This window comes from Schistocerca cancellata, chromosome 3 (genome assembly GCF_023864275.1).
Source record: "Schistocerca cancellata isolate TAMUIC-IGC-003103 chromosome 3, iqSchCanc2.1, whole genome shotgun sequence".
NCBI lineage: Eukaryota > Metazoa > Arthropoda > Insecta > Orthoptera > Acrididae > Schistocerca > Schistocerca cancellata.
Genome location: NC_064628.1, coordinates 248,396,715 through 248,410,818, shown reverse-complemented (window position 1 = coordinate 248,410,818; position 14,104 = coordinate 248,396,715).

Sequence of the window (14,104 nt, the reverse complement as noted above, 5' to 3'; positions counted from 1 at the left end):
AGATAACAGATAAAGTTCCTGTGTAAATAGAGCTATAGCTTTATTACACCTTTCTTAAAACTGACACGAGAGAAACAAGGTATATATAAAGAAAAATTCCGCATAACAACTGGATCTGAAAGCCTTGGCATCTCAGACAAAGTCACACGATGAATTGAATGCCACCAACAGGAACTCAGAGTCTTGGCATCCCAAACCAAGTCACATGACAAATTGAGTTCTACCTCTTACCTTTGTTACACCAACACATGTAACTGCCAAATGACTGTAAAACAGTAATATTGGCAAGACAAATATTGTGACTTCAGCACATAAACTACTCCACAATGACATAAATTTTATGTAAAAAGCAAATATTCGATTCCATACCAACCACCTACCACTGTAACCTGTGACTTCTAAACTTCACTGTTGCAACCATTTCAAGGAAATGAACATATCAGAGCAGCGAATTCTGAACATTTTTCACCACACATGCAAATACCAAAACATTGCCACCAGATGACACAAATCCAGGGACCACCCACTTAAAAGTGCCCTCTAATAACACCATAAAAATTAACACAAAAATGATTAATACAAAACAAACTAACTTTCGAATCCAATACGCAAACATGGTGTCTCTTTCAGAACACTGTTATTGCAAAAAGCTAATGGGTGATACCAAAGACTTCAATTCACTCATTTCCTTCGCAATATAATTTATACATCTGTCTTGTTTTCATTGTGAAGACTGGCTGTGGCAACTTCCCATACTACTCTATTGTGTACAAGACTCTTCTCTCGATAACTGCTGAGATTTACATCCATTTGAACCTGCCTGTTTCCATTGTCTTACTCTACAGTTTTTAAACCCGAACATTCCTCCAATGCTAAACTGACTCCTTGTTGCCTTTGGATATCACCCATCACCCTATCCCCTTTTTTTTTTAGAAAAATTGTGACAATTTCTTTTCTTCTCTATTTAATTCAAGGCCACTCATTAGTAATCCGATTTACTCACTTATTCTTCAACATTTTTCTGTAACACCATATTTCAGATGCCCCTATTCTCTTCTCATGTAAACTACTTAAACTCCAAATTTCACTCATGTTCAATGCTACACTCTAAGTTAATATGGTCAGAGAAGATATAACACTTAAGTTTCTATTTGATTCTAACATATTTCTCTTTTTCTGAAACGCCTTTCTTGCTATTGCTATTCTGCATCTTATTTCCCCTCTATTTCAGACATAGTCAGTTACTTTGCTAGTCCTTTTGCTACACCTTTAAAATTTCATTTACTAATCGAATTGTTGCCTCATTTCCTGATTTGATTCGACTACATTCAATTACCCTTGGTTTACTTTTGTTGATGGCCATTTTACATCCTCTTTTGACACACTATCCATTCCATGCATGCACTCTTTCAAGTCTTTTGCCAGCTCCAAAAGCAGTGCTGTGTTATTGGCAAACTTCATAGTTTTATTTCTTCTCCCAAAACTCAGATAAATTTTCCAAATTTTCATTTGTTGCCTTCTGTCTTTGTTTCATGTACACACTGAATAACATTGAAGAAAGGATACTAGCCTGTCTCACTCCTTTCTCAGCTTCCCTTTCAGTGATTCTCCTCTTATAACACCAGTGTCGTTTATGGTCAAGTTATAAATAACTTTTCGCTACCTGCATTTTAGTCCTCCTGCTTGAATGGGTGGTACTGTGCTTGCCTCCCATGCCAGTGGGCCCATGTTCGATTCCTGGCTGGGTTGGAGATTTTCCCCACTCATGGACTGGGTGTTGTCCTCATCATCATTTCATCCTTATCACTGGCTGCAAGTCGTCCAATGTGGTGTTGAATGAAATAAGACTTGCACATGGGGGCCAAACATCCCCAACTGGGGCCTCCCGACCAATGATGCCATATGCTCATTTCATTTATCTGCTTTTTATCCCTACTACCGTCAGAGTTTCAAGGAGTGTGTTCCAGTCAACTTCATCAGAAGCTTTCTCTGAACCTACAAAGACTATAAGCATTGGTTTCCCTTTTAATCAACCTATCTCCTAAATACTACAGTCAGTATTGAAGAAAAAGCTGATGCCATTCTGAGATTCAGTGGTGGATGTTCAGGAAACATAATTCATCCACAAAAGAATGGTATTACAAAACACTTGTTTGACTGATTCTTGACTCTTAATCATGCGTTTGGAACCCTTACCAGATTGGATTAGTAGAAGAGAGAGTTTTTCATCATAGAATAATTTTGTCAGCTGAAAGTGCATTAATGAGATGCCAAAAAATCTACAGTCACAGATAATACAAGAGAAGTGTTCTGCAGAACAGTTGGCCAACATTTCACTTCTTGCCACATACAGCCTGCAAAAAGAAAAATTATAGCTCGTACAAAGATTTGTCTACAGTCTTTCTATCCAGTTGCCATTTACTAATGGAACAGGGAATGGGAGATATGATAGTGGTACCAGAAATACCCTTTGACACACCTCATACACCTTGAGATGGCTTGCAGAGTATAGATGCAGAGTCCTCTGGCATACAAACTGGTCTTTCCCGCTTTCGATTTCTACCAGTAGTTCCACTGTTCTGTGTATAATTTGTGTCAATATTTTGAAAACATGGCTTCTTAAGGATGCAGGGTACTTTTCTGGATCAATATTATGTAAAAATCAACACCTATTTTTTCTGGCATTGTTTATAATGTATAAGTTTTACATATGTTTTGTTGATACCAGGTAATGCAGCACTCTTTCTAAACAAATTAGAAGTATTTTGAATACTTTTAACCTGCTTAGGGTTATTAAAAAGTTACAAAGAAATTGATGCAATTTTTCCGAAATGTTCATCAAATTGAGGTACCATTTATTCCAATGTTATACATTTGAAGGAGACCAAATTTTTACCAGATATGCATGACATGATGGCTGAGGTACTAGATCTGTTTAATTCCACCTATTATGTACAAGGATAAGAAAATATCACATGCTACATTTTAATTTTTATAATTTTTTCTTAGTAAAAATGTTATTTTTTCTATAATTTAGTTGATTCTGCAATAAAGCTTAGGACTACTACATAAGTATGGACTATTGCAAGTTACAGAAAAAAGTTAGAACAATGCTTTATAAACTTAAGGAAATATTTGTACCAGAATTCTGAAAAATACAACTTGCAGGAAATTGTGAATGAAGATATGAGTCCATTTAAACTGTGCCTCAGAACATTCCTGAAGCATAGTCTTCATCCTGCAGCATTTCTTCAGCTTCATGCACTCATTGTCTGTCACATGCAAGCAATAGATCTTCCATGTTAGAGCCGCATTTTATACCTAAATTTCTCAGGACTTCCAACCTTCCTATCACTCCATCATTGAAACATGTCACTGCATCTAGTACACCAACTTTAAATGTATTTAATAGTACAAAAACATTCTTGGGTAATCTTTCCCATACGCAATAGTTGAAACTTTCATTTGTATTCTGAGTGCCCCCATGAAGACATTTACTAACCAAAACAGGGTCACTCAGGTCTCTAAAAATTGGTTTTATTTCATTCATAACAGGCTGAGGAAGAGAATGCTTATGATGGTATATCTGACCACTTTATTATGCTTTTTGGTAACCACACTAAGAGTCTGCTCCTTCAGGGCAAAGTCCGTGAACAGGTTGTTTATCTGTGGACAACTTATGAAGGTAGGTGGCCCATACAGCTTTTCTCATTGCTGTAACATCATTCAGAGGTGCAGTTCATCTAATGGATAGTCTATTATAACTCTGAAGAAGGTCTATCTCAGTTTCTGTCAATCTGCCTCAGCAAGAGAGAGATTTTCAATTAAATAGGAACTTTCCTTTCATTTCTCTTCATAGCTTCTTCAATCTAGAACCCATTCTCTTTTGCACATGTCCACTACACTCCAGTTTTGTTACCAAGGTATCACCATAAACATTAAACTCACTAATTTTATTCAAAGCTTTAGAGTCCCCATCGCCTAGGTAGTTCATACATCTAATGTTATAAAAGGGCACTGACCTCTGAAATATTTTTAGCGTTCCATCACACTCCACACCTCCACTGTAACCACCACAATTCTTAGAACACCGATGTTCAATAAGTCCTTCAGTGTTACCATGGCAGGTGTGGCAGTACGGAGATAAGCACTCAACATCAACAACTTTTCCATTCTCCAGAGAAGTAGCACTTACAACACCATTCAAGGAACGATGTCCTCAACATCGCCATGTCCCATCACGTGCAACAGCAATGTCCCTGGTTCCGCTATCATATGCAGTTTCTTTTACTGCACGTTCCATAGATGCTTTAGACACAACCATCAATGAACCTAAAAGTATTTTTATGTACTTGCTGAACCTACTGGGAGGAGGAGGAAGGTCCATCAAATCACAAAACGGTTGAGCAGCCTTTTTTCCTTTTCCTATTGCACTCATTGCATACACAAACTTCAAATTCACATCATATGAATTATGCACAAAGTTCAAAGTCATTTTCGAGGTAGATTTATTCCAGGATCTACACAGAATAACTGATTTTGACACTAAACCTTTCCTGCTAAATTGTTGTTCAGTTATATCCAGACAGCTCACACCATGACATTGTTAACATTTCGCGACTTCCTTTCGCAAAGAAGATAAGATGTCCACATCAGCAACAACAAGTCCACTACAAACAACGTCATTGTTAACACAAAAACTTGACTCGCCAGGAGGCGTGCCACGTGGAAGTTTCTTCGATGAGGAACTGATACATAGGTTACTTTCAACAGTGTGGTTACCACAGAATTTCCTTTTATTGAATTTCTTGATGCATAGCATAGTTTGTAGTCATTATTGCACACTAAAGGATATGTACTTCCACAAATATATGTAGCACTTGGGCAACAAACATTCAGTAACACGTGAACAAACTGCTTCAGCGAAACAAAAGTAAATACTAGTAAAGATAATCATTTACAGACACTAGAAACCTGCACTGTCACCAACATATACCGTGTATCATACGTATAATCGCTGGAAACTCAAAGTTCACAGTTCTTTTCGAAATAAAACTGGTTTCTGTAACAGAAATAAAGGGGGCATGGCAGCATAAATGACTGTAACTTTAAAATTATATATATATATATATATATATATATATATATATATATATATATATGTACAGGGTTTTTCATTTGAAACCCTATAATGTATATATCAATGTAATCAGGGAAGACTATAGAATTCAATAATGTCATAAAAAATTTCGATTCTTCCACCATTTATAAGTACCCTGTGTCCTTAAACTGACAGTTCTATAAATTCACACTTGTCTGCGCTTGCTGCCTTTGGAACTTGAATTATAACAATCTTCTCACTGTATCAGGTTATTTTGCCTGTCTCACACACCTTGATATGCCTCTGTAGCGGGGTGGTTGGTGTAGATGGCTGCCATGCATAGGACCTAGCTTTAATTACTGGTACTGTGAGAGAATTTTTCTTGGTGGGAGGACTGGAACAGTATTCACTGTGCTTTATGATGTCAATTGAGGAGCTCCTTGAGCAAATAGTAGCATCTCCAAGGTCTGTTAACCTGACAACAGTCAGGAGAGTGATGTACTGACCACATGTTCCCTCATTACCACAACCAAGTGATGTCAGGACAATCCTATGATCTCATAAGAAGACAAACTGTCCAGTTGCGATAGCTTAACATTATGACTCATACGTAAACAAACCACTAACTTGGGCACATGTTTTGTTTATTCAAGCTGTAATTAATTGGCAGTAACCGTCACAATTACCATAATTTATGGGCAAGATGGCCCCCTAGTGGTGCCATGTTTACTGAGGTGTTCAGCGCATTTCACTTAAAGTCATAACCATCTTTCTTTTTTTAATGACGGTAGTTTATAAATCAGAAAACAAGACACCTCCACTGTGCTGCTTTGGTAGTTTCTCTGCCACCACCACCGCCACTCACTGCTCCTTAGCGTCACTGAGATTGTCATTCATAATAAGGGTCTCACAGGAGCAGTAACGGACAGATTTCTTCAACTTTTTAAGAAGATACAAGTAAATGTGTGTTTTGTCTCTCTTCTGGGGACGAGGTGGAGATCTTGCCGTCCGCTGAGGATCTAGATCTCTCCAGACCCTCAGACACAATGGATATAGACTGCTCAGGCAAAAGGTCGGTGACAGCAGGTGAGCCTGAGGCGTAAATTGCCTCATTGAATGTTCCATGCCTTCCCAGTCTCACGATGACATCATCCTCCTGTGGAATTGCGGCGGTTTCTTCCACCGTCTAGCTGAGCTATGGCAACTGTTAAGCTTTACATCTGCTTTCTGCATTGCCCTCCAGGAAACCTGGTTCCCGGCAATGTGGACACCTGCCCTCTGTGGCTATAAGGGATGCTACAGAACCACAACTTTACTTTAAAGATGATCCAATCACTGTAGTCTAGACATATCGATTCTTATGACTGATTTTCGACGCCTGATTGACGTGGTTTCCTCACCTTAGTCAGCTTAAGTGGATGTGAAACTTCCTGGCAGATTAAAACTGTGTGCCGGACCGAGACTCGAACTCGGGACCTTTGCCTTTCGCGGCCAAGTGCTCTACCAACTGAGCTACCCGAGCACGACTCACGCCCCGTCCTCACAGCTTTACTTCTGCCAGTACCTCGTCTCCTACCTTCCAAACTTAACAGAAGCTCTCCTGCGAACCTTGCAGAACTAGCACTCCTGAAAGAAAGGATATTGCGGAGACATGGCTTAGCCACAGCCTGGGGGTTGTTTGTAGAATGAAATTTTCACTCTACAGCGGAGTGTGCGCTGATATGAAACTTCCTGGCAGATTAAAACTGTGTGCCGGACCGAGACTCGAACTCGGGACCTGTGCCTTTCGCGGGCAAGTGCTCTACCAACTGAGCTAGTCGAGCACGACTCACGCCCCGTCCTCACAGCTTTACTTCCGCCAGTACCTCGTCTCCTACCTTCCAAACTTAACAGAAGCTCTCCTGCGAACCTTAAGCGGAAGTGCTGACAGCACCTCAATGCCCTCTGCTGCCTGAGCAACACCAACTGGTGTGCAGATCGCTCTACACTGCTGCAGCTCTACAGAGCCCTTGTTCAATCCCACATTGACTATGGGAGTCTGGTTTACTGTTCGGTGGCGCCCTCAGCGTTGCGTTTACTCGACCCAGAGCACCACTGTCTCGTTCGCCTAGCGACAGGAGGTTTTAGGACGAGTCCGGTGATCAGCGTCCTTGTGGAGGCTGGAGTCCCTCCATTGCAGATTAGGCATGCACAACTTCTGGCCAGTTACGTTGCACATGTTCGTAGTTCTCCTGCACATCCGAATCACAGTCTCCTTTTTCCAACCATGGCAGTTGATCTCTTGCATCGGCGGCCCAGGTCAGGGGCTCCAATTGCAGTTCGTATCTGATCCCTTCTTTCTGAACTGGAGTCCTTGGCTTTAGCACCTATACTTGATGTCGATTCACGTACACCTCCATGGTGTACACCTAGGTCGCAGCTTCGCCAGGACCTTTCACATGGCCCTAAGGACTCAATTAATCCTGCTGCTCTCTGCTGCCACTTCCTCTCGATTCTTGATATGTACCAAGGCCACGAAGCAGTTTACACCAGCAGCTCGATGGCTGATGCTCACATCAGCTTCGTGTATGTCCATGGAGGACATATTGAACAGCTTTCCTTGCCCAATGGCTGCAGTGTTTTTACTGCTGAGCTGGTAGATATATCTCGTGCTCTTGAGCATATCCGTTCATACCCTGGGGAGTCGTTTCTTCTGTGTACTGATTCATTGAGCAGCCTACAACCTACCCTCATCATCCTTTGGAAGCGACCATCCAGGAGTCCATCTAAGCCCTGGAACGGTCCACTCGTTTAGTGGTTTTTGTCTGGACCTCAGGTCGCATTGGAATTCCATGCAACAAACTTGCTGACAGGCTGACCAAACAGTCTATGCGGAAACTGCTTATGGAGATCGACTTCTCTGCAACTGACCTGCGTTCAGTACCACGCCACAAGATTTTGCGGCTTTGGGAGATGAAATGGCGTAAACTCAGCAAGCACAACAAACTATGTGCTGTTAAGGAGAATGTGTGGCAGTCCTCCATGCAGGCCCTCACAGGGACTCTGTGGTTCTCTGCCGGCTCCACATTGGCCGCGCTTGAGGGACTCACGGCTACCTCCCGCATCGTGATGACCACCTCAGTGTCATTGTGGCACCCCGCTGACAGTGGCCGTGGCTTGGCTGGCTTTTCCTTTTTATTCTCATGGTCAGGCAGCCACGGACATCTGCTCTCTTCATTTTATCCCTTCTACCTGTTTCTTGCTTCTCTCTATGGATTTATTTTCCTGTTTTGTCCATAGTGGTGTTGGTTGTCCTTCTGCTGTTCTTCTGGTTCTTCCTTTCTCTTGTTATTGTGCTGTACATCTCCTTTCTTTTCTTCTTTCCCTTGTGTAATTATTTTATGGGGAACAAGGGACCAATGACCTCGCAGTTTGGTCCCTCCCCCCTTTTAATCCAACCAACCAACGCTCCTTACACCAAGCGAGGCGTCGTTTGGCATTTGCCAGCATGATGAGCAGCTTATGAGCAGCCACTCGACCATGAAATCCTAGTTTTCACACCTCCCTCCTAACTGTCACACTACTTGCAGTGGATCCTGCTGCAGTTTAGAATTCATGTGTGATGGTCTGGATAGATGTCTGCCTATTAGACATTATGTCCCTCTTCAACTGTCGGTGGTCTCGGTCAGTCAACAGATGAGGTTGGCCTGTACACTTTTGTGCTGTATGTGTCCCTTCATGTCCCACTTCACTATCACATTGGAAACAGTGGACCTAGGGATGTTTAGGAGTGTGTAAATCTCATGTACAGACGTATGATACAAGTGACACCCAATCACCTGACCATGTTCGAAGTCCGTGAGTTCTGCGGAGCGCCCCATTCTGCTCTCTCACGATGTCTAATGACTACTTAGGTCGCTGATATGGAGTACCTGGCAGTAGGTGGCAGCACAATGCACCTAATATGTGAAACGTATGTATTTGTGAGTGTGCGGATACTTTTGATCACATAGTGTACAATGCAGTGGTAATGTCATGTTTCTTTCTTTCCTATCCCACCATAACATACTTGTTGAGATAAAATGAAAGACAGGACTGCTGGTGCTGAATGCCTCTGGATAAAAACCTTTGAATTAGGCGCTGATTGTCTCATTGTAGTCCTTTTTGTGAGATGCATGTTGGACTGAGTATCATTTTGCTCACAGCACTTTGAAGAAGAAGTAAATACATCATATCTCTATCTCCCTTTCGTTGCTCACCCCCCATATTCTCACGAATCTGCATCTACATGATTTGGTTGTGTAAGGCTGGCTCTTGCCACGTCGCAAAGCCATGCTAATTCTCTCGAACCCCATCAAATTGGGACATCACTGTTCCTTTAGTTAGGTTGTCCAGTGGTTTAGCGATCAATGGCTATGTAGAGAGCTAAACAACAAGAAAGGATATCACATTAACATACAGGAGGGAGTTCACCATCACGTGGATGCTTTTATCCAGATACTTTACAACCGATACTGTGTCCAGTGATTTGTAGTCGGTGTTATAATAGAACAGTAGCAGACGCTTCAGCTATTTTGGATTCAAAAGTTAAAATTATCCACATTCAGCTCCAACTCACTCCAATCCTCAGTCCTCGGCAAATCGCTATAGCCTATCAGTGTCATAACACTGCTGTAGACAGGAGCATATTTCTATATATATATATATTCCACAAACCACTGTATAGCGCACGGTGTCGACTGTGACGTAGCAGTATTCTCGATTCTTTTCATTCCTGTTCCACTCACATGCTTAATGTCCAAGTAACAGTAAATGTCTGTGTGCCGCTATATATTCCCAATCACTTTTATAATTGCTACGGCAGACAGAGGCTTTTTTTAATGACCAAGCAAGCGTCACTGCTGCACCTTCAGTATACATGGACTGCACAACAAAACTCAGACATGTAACACACGTAATTAATCGATATCAAATGATTCTCTGTAAACGTGTCCCTGTAACTTACTAATAATTTTCATTGTATTCCTATAATTGCTACCCTATAAATATGTTGACACAATGATGTCAGTCTTCGTTGAATGCATAACTTTTTGCGAGAAATATAGTCTTTTATCGATTGGGATATACCCTCATAATGCGATTCTGACAGCATCACAGAGCTTTTAACATTCAGTATTAGTTTAGATATTTAACACTGATGCAGCTACTTTGCACAAACAAGCACAATTCTGAGGTTGAAGGGGGTGGGGGGAAGATTTAGGGTTTACTTATAGCACTGTTAATTTTTTCACCCACAAACTGTTTGAGAGTGGTTTCACCATTCCAGCTAGAGCAGTGGACAGTATGCATAAATGTAGTGGTACTAATATTTTGTTTTTAGAAAGAAACCCACCAGTGCTCAAACATTGGTCTGAGCTGTGATGTTGATTAGGTGACAAGCAGACTGGATTTGCGATTGCTCACCTGCCACACACAAATCGACCTGTCTGTTCTTAGTGTTTGGGTTATTTCCCTTAAGATTCCAGTAAACGAATCTGAGCCTGAAAGACATATGCATTCTATTTCAGCTTGTTCCAGACGCTTACTGCTAGATATCTTACAGCAATTAATGCTTCCAGTGACAGTGTAGAGGATTTATGATTCTATTATTGTGTAGCAGTTCGTCCAGGTCAACTACTAGCTGTACCATATGATGACTCACCTGCTTTATTTCTTCGTTGATTGTCCTCGGTGTCGACGTACTGCGTTGCTACACTGGCTGAAAAATGGGTTGTGGAAGTGCAGCTACTGTCTACTTTAAATGATGTAGCCGACAGATGCACAGTAGCGTTTCACAGTCTTTTACTTTCACTGTTCACAACTCCCAAATATTACACAGTTATTTGGCCAGTGCACTATTGTTTAACTTTCGATAAACCTCATTAATAGTTTTCAGGCGAACATCCACATACTGCTACAGTAGTGTACTACTGAACATCTACGAGCAGTAGAAACCTAACCACAAAGTTCACAGTTCTTGAAGAAAAGAAAGGTGCGGATGTAGCAGACACTATCACTGTTTTTACACACATCCTAATGGTTTACAACTTGTTCCACAGTTAAACTGAAGCATTGTTGTTGTTCTAACCAACACAGGTTTCTCGTCCGAAACTCGGTCCTGGACTGACTGTCTCATGAAAAAGAACTGGGCCCTTATATATCCTCACAATAATAGGTGCTGAAGCTACATATTGTTCAAAGTTAAATTTACAGAAATTACAACTAAAACTTAACTATTAAATTAACTGAATACACCGAAAAATTCGTTCCTTTTAACAGTTTCTTCTACTGCAAGGTTTAGGCCGAATTATTTGTTTAAATCATGAAATTAACAAATATAAGTTATGCAAACAATACTTTTGACGAAACTGAAAATTACTTTGGAATTAATTAAGGGTTGGTATTGCTAACATATTTTCGAAGAGAGCCAAATAGATAGTTTAAGATTACTAGTATTTCGTCTTCCAAATATTTGTAATTAGTACAGAATTTATATTTGTTTATAAGTCAACAACAGAATTTAAGTTACGAAACAATTACTGATTTCACCCTATAACAAAAGATACTAACAAGTAATAGTTAAAATAAATTAGAAAATCAATTACATACAAAAAGCTAAGCACAAAATTAGATCTGGTGTTATATTCTTTAAAACTGAGGGTCAACGTTCCAGCCTGCTTCATCACAACCACAGGTCTTCCCACTTGCTTGTAGCTGACTCTATCACCTACGAACATCCTAAGTCCAAAACAAATACACTGTAAACCACTGTATACGGAATGGTTGAGGGTACATTGCAGTAGTATTATCGACAATCCTTCTGTTTCACACTCATCCACTGATCAAATAAAAAAAATTATTGCTATATGCTTCCGTACATAACCTAATCCACCCCTTTTACTCTCAGAGAAAAATGTAGTCGTTACCAGAGTCTCTTTTCCATTACATATTCGAATGAACGATGCCAAACTATATGATTCTAGCAGCATCCACATCATACTTTTGCTTCGATGATCACACATGTAAAATGAACAGATATGAACTCACATGATTGGTAGAGCTTCTAATAATACCACCACTTGCAAAGTAGTTTAGAAATCAGATTAATAATGTTGCTCACGTAGCATATGTTCGCTTTATCGAGCAACAACAAAGTTATTGACTGTGGATGGTATCATCGGAATGGAAATAATGAGGTCACTGTAAAAAAGCCATTAATTTTGGCACTTATCTTGAATGGATTCCCATGTAGATTTCATCGAAGTTGTTATGGCTCACCTTGTTGATTCTAGGGTGATTCCACTATGTCTGCTAGAAGGTCCAGATCTGTATTTTAGCAATATCTGAAGACCTAACAAAAGCGTTTATCAGGAAATTCTTAATGATCAAACAATCCCAGATCAGAACAATGGTATGGTAGAGGTAATTTTTGACTTGGTGTTCACAATCCACATTTTTATTAAACTTCTTGTAAATTCACATATACTTCTTCTTAATTGTCACATCATAAAGAAAACAGTTTTGTAGCAATCTTCATATATTTAATTTCCACTTTAACCAAACACAAGACTTGACTATTCTTTTACAAAGCGAAATGACAACTTAACTTCTGCCAAAGTGAAACAAAGACTGCTCTGCGCACATTCGCGCCAAAACAGTTACAAGTAAGCCAAAGATTATGACAGTCTCACAGAAATGAATATACACAAGAATCATATCACTGTAATATATCGATACATCGGAGTACTTATACATTAATAAAACCAAATGTGAAGATTGTCACAAAAATATGCCTCTTACTTCGCAGAAAAGTAGTATGATATTACTGGTATCGAGAAATGGGTTTGGAGTGACGCAATGGTCACGTAAATAGAGAACCATTACAAGCTGTTGAGTAAATGTTACTGTCCACCAATTCATGTCATTTAACCACAAACAGGTCTATTCATGCTAAAGGCAGGATATAGCAGCTGACAATGTCCTCAAATTTGTAATGGAAATTAAGAATGTATTGTGAGGTACAATGGTGGGGCTCATTCAAATAGTGGAAAAAGCTGTACAACAAACTGATATATATCACGTGACAGTTGATGGCTAAGTATGGTGCATTCTGTTTCAGCATTCCTGTCTCTGACAACAGCAGTGTTAGTGAAGTAATACTCATTGTGTTTTGCATTGCTACATTAAAATTAACAGCTTGAGAGTCATCACAGAGCATATTCCTAAAGCATCAAAGTGTCATGATCAGTCATGGTCTGCAGAAAGTGGTATGTAATGCAGTGGAATGAGAATAGATGGGTGGTACTGTCTGGCTTAAGAGTGTGGGGGCATTGAGATGGAGATGTGGTGTTTGTGATTTCAGTCACTAAATCAACAAAAGTTCAATGCAAGATAGTATATCACCTCCAACAAGTTTTGAATGCAATAATGTCAATTCACAGCACACAAAAACCAATTATTTGATAAATAATGTGTTCAATTAAAACTATAGTCGTTCATGCTATGTACAAGCATATAGTCTCATTCCTGATTTTTAAATGTAATTTGCGTATGGCAAAACTATCCATTCATCCTGTGAAGCAATGTAAACAGATGGGTGTAGCAGTTTCCAAAAGTCTGTCAGGGCTATTTAAATAATTGATGTTGTGTAGGGTGCTCCCTGCCATCTTTTACAAATGTTCCATTAAAAATATAGCCTTCCACACCATATACACACCGTACTAATGTTTTGAAATGTACTTCTCTATCACTAACATTTAGCCTCATTTTACACACGGGAGCATTGTTAGAAACTCTCACAGTCACATTGTGTTCTGATGTTGCTTTCAGAAGATTTGATGGAGGTATAATACTAGCTGCATCCTTTTCCACAATTCTTGCATCTATATTTAGACAGATATTATCCAGAAAAACGTCACCCTTTGCAAGAAGCATGAACAAGCACTTGGAAAACCATACAGCATGTTCAACCCATGGGTTGCTCAT